We start from the raw sequence: 13,829 nt of genomic DNA on the forward strand, positions 1-13,829 counted from the left end.
AAACAGAATAGAAAGAACAAACCATATACCCGACACAAAAATGTAATGAATAAGGAGCTATATAGAAATCATGTCAAGCTATAAATAATTAAGAAAGCACATAAACACCATTTGTTTTCGAATTAAACTCCAGTGATATACATGTAATTACTCGTAGGCCTTAATTTGTTCTTAATAATTCAGGAGAAACTTTAATGTTGTAATTCGGTGTTTTTCGAACAACAAATATTCTAATATTCTGTTTGTCTATTGAAGGCCTATGTCTTCTTTTAATCAACTAAATGCGATGACATCGTTAGATTCAAAATATTTATTCATAAAACACTACTCCTATATTTCCAGTTTTGCTTCTTGCAAAAAATTCCTCTGAATAACTTCGAAAATATATTTACGTGTAATGTAAGGTTCAATTCCAACAACTTTTGTTTGCTATCAGGTGATGGTTCTTGTTTTGCCATATCACCAGGTATTTGATAACTGAAAGTATGGATTTATTTTAGATTTGGCAATTTCGATGCTTTTTCAGTTCCGTGTCTTTTTTCAAGATTTAATACATTGGCAATGTGCAAAATAAAAAGAATCAGAATGTTTGAATTCGTAATAAATAGTCGAGTTGATATTATCGCAACCCAGTACAACCTTTTCATACGAATTAGCGGATTTACTGTCACCAATGACCTCTAGATATGAGTAGCTAGATTTTTATTGATGTAGAAATTTGCATATGAACATCAAATGTCAATATGTGCTGCATACTATTTGTTGTGTGTGTGTGTTTCTGGGAAGTTCGCGATCACTTTGATCTCACTTATGTATTCATATCCTGTATTGTAATATTCGTAATCGAAGTACGGATTTGTACTAAATGGTATTGGATATTGTTATTCATCGATAGGTCGCTATACATTTTTCTTGTTGAACAAGCCTTTCTGGCTTGTCCGAATGATGAGGAATGCAAATAATAACACCAAAATAGCAGCCAGTAATGCAAACAAAGTGCTGAATAGGTGACCTGAAAGTGCGAAATATATACATATATTTTGAACATAGTTTTCGATGACCTTATTGAGCATATCTTTCGTTTTGAAATATTTCCATGAAAATAGTCATGTGCGTCACAATGTTTAATGCTTCACTGTAGGGTGACAACTATGCATGCAAATTAAATCACAGCTACTTTCACAAGGGTCGCCTTTAAGATGAGAATACTTATGTAAACTATGGCGAACCGAATGTTCTGAAAAGGAATGGTTTAATTTGCTTTGTAATCATGATTTTCTTCTAGTTCATTGTAAACATAATTTACTTTCTTCACATATCCAAATTTGAAGAAAGCGGAATATCGAATAGCACACGAACAGGATTTGATTTGAAAATAGATTTCGGAAAGCTTTGATAATCCTACAAACTGATGGAGCATAGTTCTTCGGTCTCATTCACCGAACCAGCTGTCAAACCTGCATGATCTGATTTGCATTGTAACACTTATCATTTTCTAAAATTTACCGTAGCACGAAATTCGTCCTCCTAGAATTGTGAGGCTTCGATTCTTGTTTTAAACTTAACGCGACAATGTTGGACCCCGTTTTATATTCCCTAGTAGAAATGATGTGTGTTGGATTCGGCTTCGTTATTCGATTATCTAGACAAAATACTTTTTGCACGTATTATTTGTGAACTGTTAACCTGCTCCGTAGTTGGTTTAATAGTTTCACTATTCTGGTGAGCTGCGCACCAAAATACAATTGACCGGTCTATTGTTTCCTAAATATTTGCCTTTCCTTAAACTATTTGACCACAAGAATAAATACGTTTCACTGGATTGGCTATGTTTTAGCACTTCTGAATTCTAGACATTCAATATTATTATTGGTCGTGTCCAGAGATTTCGAACTTCAGTAACTACACATCTTGGAATATGCCCATTCAGCAGGTCGATTTGTGTGTCTGTTGTATCCTGTAGGTAAAACAATATGCTACGTATCAAGTTATAGTTGTACCTTGTTATCCCCCACCCGGTCAATAAGTGTAAAATTAGAAAGAAAATTTCTAAGGCGTTTGAACGGCGAGAAACAAACCATTGAATTAAAGGTTTTGACGAAAAACCACTCTCGCATTGCTAGTTCAAGGTTACAAAGACTTATTCAAATTTAGAAAATGTACGTTGAAGAAAAAATACTATTATGTATTGGTTATTTGATTGATTTTACCGGAAGAAAGTACAAACTAAAAGATGGAAGAACATTTTTATTGTTCACCTGCTTGTCAACAAGGACCCCTATTCTACCTGACGTTGAATTTTATGTCAATGATAAAACAACTGCTAGTTCTACATAATTTGAAGTACAGAACAAATGCGTTTTAAAGCATGAAGAAAAGGATTGCACAAATATGTGTACATGTTTCTCAGACGTAAACAAAACTTCACTTGAACGTTTCCCGTGCAATCATCAAGACAGAAATGTGCCTTATTCTTGTGAGATGTTTATAATTTTTTTTCAACGTACAAAGCATATAGTCGTGTGGCAACATAACACAGTGAAAGAAAAAAAACTATGTTTTGTTTTTTGTCTGCTGGAAAGATAACATAGTTGTTATGTATAGTAGACAACTTGTCTGCTTTATCAGAGTTACTGAAAAAATGATGAAGCATTGACACTCATTGGCCTTCTTAAAACTTTCATATATTTCAAAATTAAAGACCTAACAGTCTTCCCTCATTCTGACAATGAATCAATGTCTTCTTGTTCTCGTTTTATCACTTTTGTTTCATAGTCATTAACATTTTGGAGCGCGGTTCACTGTATTTGGGATTTTTAGAAAGAACCTTACAGATAAATTCGTTTGTCATGATGTTTAAATCTCCCGTAATTACAAGGCTTAGCATTGGAGTCCTCAATAACCAGGTTCTGCGATACCTTTTTCTAGTTGAAAATTTTGCATGCAATAAGTGAAGTTAAGATAAATAAAATAATTGATATCGATTTGCCTTTGAAATACGGAGTAATTTTGTTAGTAACGTTTTTTGTGATGTATGATGTTAACCAAATTAATAGTATATATACCTATTTTGACAAACGGTAGTGGAAGAAATCGTTTTTCCTCATATTGACATTCAACACTAACATCTTCGAAGTACGGTGAACAATGCTCTATTAATTGGAATTTTAACATTAAAGTTCTTATGAATATAGCATGAAAGGAAACAAATAAACGAGTAAACATCCGCCATTCATATTCATGTATACTTATTGGTTTAACGTTCACACCATAGGGGTAAAGAAGGTATTAATCAAGTGAAGATGCATACAAATCAAAACGTGATACAATACATGCTGCTTTTTTCATTTATTCTTATTTTTCAGAAACACACAACTAAAAAAGGTGCAAATAGGAACGAAATGTCTTAAATTATTCCTACATTGATTTACAAGGTTGTAGTCGGATCGAATACGAAGTTGTTGGTGAAAAATGAATAAAGCAATTTGTGTTGCTGATATTCTTCTTGCGTTCATTAGTCCGCTTCAAAGTAAAGTCAGTATGTTCAGTAGCTGTTCAGTAATGTTCAGTGATTGAGTTCAGTACGAAACAAGAGCCTGCTCAGTGTGATCCAGTATAAGAAAATACTAGCTTTATTATCTTCCTTTGACCTCCTATTAAATAGTACATGATGTACATGCGTGCAAAGTTACATATGCCAGCTACTTGTTTGTTAACATTTTGTTTTTGTGCTTGTTTATTTTTTTTATTTTTATTTATTTATTTTTTTTTATTTTATTTTTAGTGGTGTCTTCCCATTCATCCAACTTTTGAAAATTAGGTATTCCCATTGATCCAACTTAAATTTTGTTCACCTGTTGAATTGTTTATTTAAGGGATTAAAATAAAAGAGAAAAAGAAGAAGAAAATAATAATAAAGAATAAATAATAAAACATACAGAAGTACCCATTGAAATTCAATGTCAATACAATATACCTATTATGGACAAAATTTCCTAACATGGTTTTAGGTGACACACAACCCAAGCCCTAATTAACTTTCTTTTGTTCCAAATTTCATATGATCCCACTTATCCAACTTCACTTTTTTTACCTGTACTACCCGAATTTTTAAAAAAGTTGGATAAATGGGAATGAACCTTTTTAGTTCTATCTATTTTTGTTTTTGTTTAATTGTAATTTAATTGTAATGCCGAATAATCTTTTAAATATTCCGCGTGTATTCATTTAAGATATTAGTAATTTATGTTAATTACAATATCATGGTTTCGATTTTGAAAACAAATGCCGATTTATTTCAAACGTTAACTAGACGTATTAAATCGTATTTTGCGTACTGAGTTTATGGCGTCACGTCGATTATGTTTTTAACATGTGACTGCCGAACCGTGCAAAGATAAAAGAAGCCGCCCACTCTACCAATAATAAAGCCTTACAGGTCACTAGATCTGCAGTACAGAGGTTACAATATTATTAAGATTAATCAGTTATAATCTTGTGTTGAGCCCACTTTAATTTAAAATGATTTTTAATAACTTTTTTTTTTAATCTAAATTTCTGTTTGCGGTTAACCCAGGAACCCTTCTACCTTGTACATTTACCAAATAAGTGCGTTTTAGTTTAAGTTACCAGAATTGGTTCTATCAAGTTCTACTTAAGATACTAATTGTGATTATTAAATTTTGTTCAAATATTTACAAATGTAGCTCTAGACAGACCTACATTAATAAATATCCCAAGATAATCGTCTATTGCTCAAGGACATATTTATATACTACACATACATTCAAAATTACCTTTGTTATAGACAGAAAATATCTGTAGGTTTCTCCCTTGCAAGCATAGGTTCACATTATATATATAGACAGAGACGTAAATTTACACATAAACTTAGATCCTGTATCCGCCCCTGATATACATGTATATTTTAAGACTATATGGTATATTGTGATATTTCCTATACTTAGGGACTTTCCGGTGCTCTAATTACATTTCTTCGTCACGTAAAATTTGCTTCCCGTGGTCGTATTTAAATATCAAGTCTTTAAGGTACATGTTATGAGATAAACATCTGTACAATCACACATCTTGCAGAACTTAAATGATAACAAACCTGTCTTCATGGTTGATATAAAATTAGAATGAGCGGTACTAAAAGGCGTTAGTCATAAAACGGGGGGGGGGGAGGGTTGCGAACTTTTAACGAAGCAAGAAGTGTAGGAGCACTATCAGGTCGAAATTTTAAATACATTTTGAAATTGAGACTTTAAATTCGAACTTGAATAAATGTTTTGTAAGAGTGTTATGTTTTCAACTTTAAATTACAAAATAGAAAATAGTTAAATTATCAAGAGATTACAGATCTTATGCTATAACTGCATGTGACGAAGCTTGCCACAAGTTTGCACTGCTTATATAAGTTATGGTTGGGTGGAAGCTTACACAATTTTTCAGTGTCTGATATATCACGGAAATTCACTCGAATATCATCAAAAAGTTTGTTTCTTCCGTCTGAGTATTGGACAATGGATAAGGAAATAAATCTCGTCCTCAACTCATCGTGTGTCGCACGTCTTAAAAGTTCTTTGCTCGACTGGAATATTTCGACTTTTACATAATTCAGTGCTGATCTATCGGGATTGAGTCATATTTCAATATCAAACAAAATAAAAACGAGCTACCAATCTGGGTTTTCTGATGTATGTACCCCTCGGAATCATGCCGTGTGATGTCAATATCGAAAATATAGCCTAATACATTCCCCAATTAACATGCGTGCCACATGGTTTAAATTGCATGTCCCGTCGCTCACATGTGTCATAAAAATATACTACACAATTATTTAATGTTTTATTTTGAAAAGATTTAAGATTTAACTTGTCATATATGTATAACACCAAATAGAGATCTTGAATCTAGAGATTCACATTGCCACACTTCAAATGTGGTTTTAAATCTTGCACACTTACTCAATATGTAGGTATATAATTACTGTTTAAAATTTCGGTACGTCTTGTTTGTTTGTTTGTTTTGTTTGTTGGGGTTTAACGTCCGAGCAGCAATAGTTCAGCTATATTCAGACGATGAACATGAAATGGATGATAAAATGAACATGAAATGAAAAAAAAGGATGGAACACAAGGATAATAGGGTCGACAAATTTTGATTGCCACTGGAAAAAGGGGGGATGGGTAAGTTCGGGCAATTTAGCCTCCTGTGGCGGAGCGCAAAGGTTCCTACTCCTATCGAATACCGCAGCAGGGTTCTTTAACGTGCGAGGAACGTGGCATCTTTCCCAACACGGTGCACCACTGTGGTTTGCGGTCAGGTTTTCCGTCTTATTGCCTGACAACCCCAGCATGTAACACGCCAGGGGTACCCCATTCCACCACCTGGGGCACACACTCCAGTTGCTCTGCGGGCAGAGCGCCTAGCCTCTGGCTAGATTTCTGAGCACTATTTAGTCGCCTTATGCGACAAGCTTAGCGCTGCTGCAGGTCTATTCTTTTAACACCCGGACCTGCACGGGGCTCGGTACGTCTAAACACTGCTAGGAATTCCTTAGTGCATTTAGAACGTGTATTATACCACTAAGGATTGACGGGGTGCTGTTACATGTATTAGAAATTGATATTTAATGCATATATTTAATGTATATAAATTGTATATATATATAGAAAATAATCGGGTTCGTTAGCCGTGTTTAGACACACCCTTGAAATTTTACTTTTTTATTGAAGATTGATTTTAAAACCACTTCTTGTTCTTGATCTATATTAGAGTTTGAACTGCATTTTATTTCTATTTGCAATTAGATGTGAAACCCGTTTGGATTTATACTAACACCCTGTTACAAAGTTCACCGTTGCATGTAAATACAGATTTCAAACTATTTTCCGTACAACGCATGCATGCTGGTGTTCTGTTTTATGAAGTGTGATTATTCTAATAATAATTTCATCTTCTTACTTATCTTAATTGCGGGGAGGGGGACTTGTATAGGGGGAGTCTGACAAGGTTTTTTTCAGGACGTCATTTTAAAATTGTTCACAGTCGCGGAGGAGATCTAAGATCTTTAATAAATACTCATGTAAGAACCTATTAGTCTTGAACGACTTTTCGGATCTCTCACGTTCGCCCCTTACCTGGCTGTTAGTATATACCTAACGGATGTTGGTGGTGGAACCCAGCTTTTGAAACAACTGGCTACGGAGGTACATCACATGCATCGTTCACATGCATAATTGATTAGCGCGCTGGGGTTTGTATGCAGTGCATTCTTGTATATGTACCGAAGAGTATGATTCTCGTAATATTGCCGTTGACTTAATCCCAGACCCCACGTGTTCTACACTTCGTCGTTCTGAGAGTAGGTCAACCGATGATCGTGATTAGGATATACTTTTCTTACGTTTACATATAGCTTATCAACTGAGACATGTAGCTTGTTAAGAAAGATATGTATCTAAGGGCATGCTTTTTTCTGATTATGGCTGAAGTTTGAATGATTTGACAAATAGTTTCGACCTGAAGATCTTTATGTTGAATTTCGACTTGAAAATTTATAAACATGGATAGGCCACCTAGTAGTTTGTACTTGACAACCTCATTACCATGTCTGTATTGATCAGTTTTAGATTTGTTTACATGAATGACTAAGTAATCATCAAAAACCTTAACATCTATGCAAAGTAAAGAACTTATTTCATCATATTTGAGAAACCCAGCGTAACTTAAAAGAATAATGGTTAGATCCCTAATGACCAATAAATCTTCTGAATCCTTAAATTTTTCGCAAAGTTTGATCAATAAATCCGAATTTACGGGATCTTTCTTCAGTATTTTAGTACATGCGATTCTCTTTGCCGACTCTTGAAGAGATACAATGAAAGAATTTAAAGTGGGATCGGGTAAGTTATTAATTTGATGAATCCATTTCAAAATGTAAACGACGGAGTTTATGGTATTATAAGTGGAACCAGACTCTAATAAATTTGTGATATATAATGCAACATGTATGGGCGGGGCCGGTAATGCTGAAAACCCCTGTTTTTTAATAAACCCTTCCCATTTTTTAAAACAATTGAAATATGATTTAATAGTATTGTCACTCCTGGAAGACACAATGTAAGAAGTCATCTTGTCAGATAAACTGTGCATCGATGATGCATCCTGAATACCGGTGGCGGCGACTGCATCACTAACCGTGTCCTTTAAGCAGATTCCTGCAAAATAAATATAATTATAAAAACTCTATTCTCTAAGCAAGAAATCTAAAATTTTGAACAGGTTAACCAAATAGTCCATTCTGTCCAGGCCCCCTGTGTGTAAAATTCACGCCTTCAAAGAATAAGCTATCACTGGTACAATTATTTAAATATATACCACTGTGTACCATAAGCCAAAAAGACGCAGATTTCCATTCAGGAATAATCAATGTACTTGAGGCTTTATCGTAAACGACCTTTTTAATGGTCTCGCAAATTAATAAAGGGGGTGGAACTAACCAGAGATCATTCGAAATTGAAAACATCAATACCTGCCGTACACTCACACCAGAAACATGAATTGAACTTGTCGCATTTTCTATTATATGATGAGGTAAACGTGTCAAAAGTGTGTCTACCCCATTTTTCGTCTAGAAATGAAAATACCCAAGATTGTACACCCCAATCATCACAATCATTTACTCTACTGATCTTTTCTGCTGTCTTGTTTTTATTTCTAGGTATCCAATAGCAAGATAATGATACATCATGTTCTGTACAAGTATTATGAATATCAATGTTTATGTCTTGCAAATTACATTTTCTACTACCTACGCTCAAAATTGTCTCAATTTTTTGTTGTCAGTCTTCAGCGAAATAGTTTTGCCTTTTATACTGCTTAGACTATTTTTAAGCATCCTATTAACTGACTCAAGTTCACGCCATGTTGAACTCTTACCCTGTTCAGACGTATCCCAGTTGCCAATCATGCAACTGTCATTAATCATCTCATTAGCCTCCAAAGCTAAATAGTCTATGTACCCAGTACCCGAGGCATCACACAACATGTGTATACCAAACACCTTGTGATCTGTTAATTGACATAAATTGCTACCTTCTGAATTCAGTCTCTGAATATTACTCTGCCAAAATTTCAATTCCATTTCGGCCTCTCTACTCACCAAAACAGGCGCTTTCCATGAAGATCTGTCTAGAATGCATTGATAGGAATATCTTGTCATCATACGTACTTCGTTACCAATCACGGATTGTGTTGAAATAATTTGTCCCACGATCGATGCCAAAAAAAGTAACAGCTACAAATCTGTTGAACATTAACCAAGCTAATAATTTTTCTTTGTAATACAATTTTTTTTCAATGCGTTCTTGCGTGACCCTCAATTTACCTTCTTTTAAATCCCAGGTAAATCCTAACCAAACTAAATATTATGAAGGTTCCCATTCACATTTTTCTTCCGCTATGACGAATCCGAAACGCAACACGTCGGACCGTACCCACTCACTACAAACCAAAGCATCATGATAATTCTTAGCAGCTCCCAAACCGTCGTCTAAATAAGTAATAATAGTGTGGCAGAGTCTGGCACGGATTGAATAATTCAAAGACGTGTAAAACTGACTGTAACGTTTAATACCAGAGTAAAGGCGAGCTCTCTGAATATACAACATGTTCAAATATATATACTATTCAATTATATAAGACATATCCATCAATTAATGTCAATCTGGACATAAATATTCAATGTATCCAGTTTACCCGCCCATTTCTAATTTGTGTACAAGTATTTTTGTCCTCCAGGTATTTCTTTTGACTTGCGTTTGACTTGTTGTTTTTCATAACATGTTCCTTTACTTCCCCATATTGGTTGTTTTATACCCGTAAGCCTTTTTGGTTGCTTTATACCTGTACATGCATATAGTTCAATTTATAGTTAACATGAACAATATTAATTCTTGAAGTCATTACACATTCCTCCCTTTCACAAAATAACAATTTAATCAATAAAGTCTAAGCACTGTCCTATCACATTTCCTCCCTTTCTCAAAGAATTATCGTAAATAATTCAGCAAACAGGCCGGTAACCGTACTAGCATTGTGGTAGTACTCGCTAATTGTATACAGTCAAGGTTATTTTGAAAAATCCGTCACCAGAAACTAGGCACACATCAAATGCGAAAAAAGTTATATAAAAATGAGTACGAATCTGAGTGAATTCCTCGGCAATTGCAGAACTACCAGCATTGGTACACTACATAATATTGGTTATCTCTGTCCAATTGATTGTTCATCGCTGCAATTGTAAACCTGAATTGTCAATGTCCGTCACCGCATGAATATCATAAATGAAGTTCCGATCCAATCGTTATTGGAATAACAAGAGTGAAGTAAGTTCAATAATATAATGACATATCAATGATTATATTTACAAATCATCCGCGCTCCAGCTCTCCTCTCCTCCATGATTATATAATGTAAAAGTTCGATTATACAGCTACATATTCATCAACACCGTCAACTGCGCGCCAGATCTCCTCAGCTCCATGATTATATAATATAAAAGTTTGTTTATACAGTTACAAAATCACCAACACCGTCAACTGTGTTCCAGCTCTCCCCTGCTTCATTATTATATAGTATCGTCAGTTTGTGTGAGGTTTCCATAGTCGTCTCCCGTCTAATTGCCATCACCGCTAAGGGTTTTTAACTATTGTGTTGCGCCTCGATGGAAGGATATATCTTGGAGACTGTTTTCATGACCACTTGTTCTACTTTGTTTTCGTCTAAATCGCAGTATCGTCTATTACGTAACCCAGAGTCACCATCTGTCAACACCGTTGGTACCAGTTTATACCCATTTTCAGCTGCTTCATTTTCGTCTGACTTGCCTCTGTTTTTTTTCTGGCCAACCATGAGTGTCTTCAAAAACTAGCTTGTCGACAATAACAAAATATCCCAACCCCAATTAATATGGCAATTAACAATGAGATACCTGCATACCCCCAATTCGGAATTGAAAACTAGTATCAGTTGTTCGTAAATCTTTTAACTGATTGATTAGATTCGTCATTGGTATTGTTTCCATATGTCGCAATGTGTTATGAAGCTCATCAATAGTAAAATTAGGCAAAACTAAATGAAAAGGGTTCCATATGGTGAATTCTGACATATTGTAAATTTCAATCAATCTGTTTAATGGTTGTGAACTTTGAAAACGGTCTTCGCCTTTGTAGTAAGGTAAAAGTGTTAAATAATCACTATTAGCAGAACAAGAAGTTTGAAACTTTATTAATCCAATAGGTGGATTGATTCTTGTGGTAGATAATTGGGAAGGATTACGACAAACTACAAAGAGCCTTAATCTTTTTTGTGTGGCTATTACCCAAAGACCTTCCCGTATGTGATCTGCCATAGGGAGAATTGAATTAGGATAAACGAGTGTTTGACAACGTTTGTCTAAGATATTTTTGTTTTTCATGAATAGAGTAATAATACATGTCTTACTTAAAAGTCCAGTCTACCCAGTAAACTTAAGTAAGACATGTATTATTACTATTATTATTATTATTATTATTATTAACGTTGTCTAAAAGTCCAGTCTACCCAGTAAACTTAATGTTGCAAAACCCTATTAATGGATTGGAACACTGTTTTAATTCATCTAGAGTCAAAAGCACATATTGCGTTCTAGCCTTATTCACTGCCAATGCATTACTGTCTAATTTATATCTGAAGTTTCAAATTAACTAAATAAAATAAATTATTTTCAATCATGGATTGAAGTTCTTTGACTAAACGCCGCAAATGAAAATTAAGTACCATGAAATTTTCTACACTTACAATATGTTTCTCTAAATTTGCTGTATTGTAGACGACCTATGAGTCCGCTATACTTAGTGACCAATGAATTAAAAAGTTTCCCATTTTGGAAAACCTCATTTCTCGTCATATTTAAAATAGATATATACTTTCAGACACTACATGTGTAATCCTTTTCTGATTACGACCAAATTACCAAAGAGCAGGTAGACAACCAGATGGAACATTTCCATCTTTACAATATACAAGACCAATAACTAGTCAAATTATACAACAAAACTACTAAAATGAAACAACAACTAAATATGCATATGAGATACGAAACATACAACTCAATAACTAAGACCACAATAAACGAAGGCGCACTCATGAAAGCAATTGTGTGGACTAAAACACAAATAGTTATAGCGCAATTAGACACCAAAATGAATGAACAAAAAAGAACACAATCATATTTATTATGTACATGCTGTATTGTCCCGATAGGGTAATGACTGGAATAGCGTTCCAGAAACTGATAATCAAGGCGCAAGCTCTGGCAAAACGGCTCTTCTGTAAACGAGTCAGAAATACTGCCAGAAGTGTTAACATGGCTGGTTCATTTTCAGGTTCTCTAAAGTAAAGTGGCATCTGCATGAAAGAGATACGAACCCAACGTTATAACAACAGATAACTTCTAAAATTTTGGCTAAATACCAACGAGTTCAACTGATTTCGATCTGATCCACAATTTTCCAGGTAACTTTAAAAAACCATAACTAAGATTTCAAAATGAATAAAAAATAAAACAATGAAAATGAATGATATGACTACAATGAAAACTTTTGTGAACATCTGAATTGTTCACAGACCAACAAATAAAAACTTTAACTGTGCACAATGAAATTGACAACAGAACCACAAGATCAATATAACAAATGAATTAAACGCACTGCAAAGCAATCTTTTGAAAGACATCTAAAGTCAATTTCAATGCCTCATTTCCTTTTGAGGATTTAGAAAGACGACGTTTTTACGTGATTGAAATATACGTTTTGGAGTAACAGCATCCACTGACATCTCTTCTCCACTGCTTGAAGGCCGGGTTGACCCTGTTGAGCCGACCTTCGACAAAAAGGATTCTGAAATGTACTTATCAGAGTGTGACGAAGAAAAAGGAGAAGAATATTCACCAGATGAAGTTGTAGTACTTACTTCCGTATCAGTATCTATATCAGTCTCGGAAATAGATTCCTGCTTAATTTTGACACGTTTCAATAATCCGAAAATACGGCCGCCAATAAATAAATAACCCTTAAAAATTAATAAAAAAATCAATTCCCGAAAAAAAATCACCTACGTGAATATTTAAAAAAAATCAACTTCAAAAATGCTCCTATGCATTCAGTCATTCAATAAATATGTTCTGTCATCTGTCATAAGTAGAATGATTATAATGAAATATATGCATTTTAAAGAAAGTATGCTGGCAAATTTTAAGCATGCTAAACATGCCTAAAATAACTAAATGGTAAGAAAGAAACCAACTTAAGCAATCCATACACGTTGACTTATTCTTTCTAACACCAAATCAGAATCGGGATAACCAATTTTGAGCAACTTAATAACATTTCACAAAACTTCACGATGCACCTCATTACTACATATGCATTTCTGTGTTTTTTTATTGCCTCATTCAACCATGTTACCTCTTGTAACATAAAAAGAACGTTATCTACGTTAAAATGAAATAATAACGGCCAACTGCCATACAGCCATATATCTAACGGCTTCAACTAAATAAAACAATAACGGCAAACTGCCATAGAGCCATATATCTAACGGCTTCAACTAAATAAAACAATAACGGCAAACTGCCATAGAGCCATATATCTAACGGCTTCAACTAAACAAAACAACGCGCGCGAACTGCCATGAAGCCATATACCTAACAACTGCAACTAATTAAATACAACCGACCACTTCTCGTATATACGCAACGACAAATGGAGCTGACAATTATA

The sequence above is a fragment of the Perna viridis genome, chromosome 8 (genome assembly GCF_037379345.1).
Source record: "Perna viridis isolate PV_CMFRI_1.1 ecotype Kerala chromosome 8, ASM3737934v1, whole genome shotgun sequence".
Taxonomy (NCBI): Eukaryota; Metazoa; Mollusca; class Bivalvia; order Mytilida; family Mytilidae; genus Perna; species Perna viridis.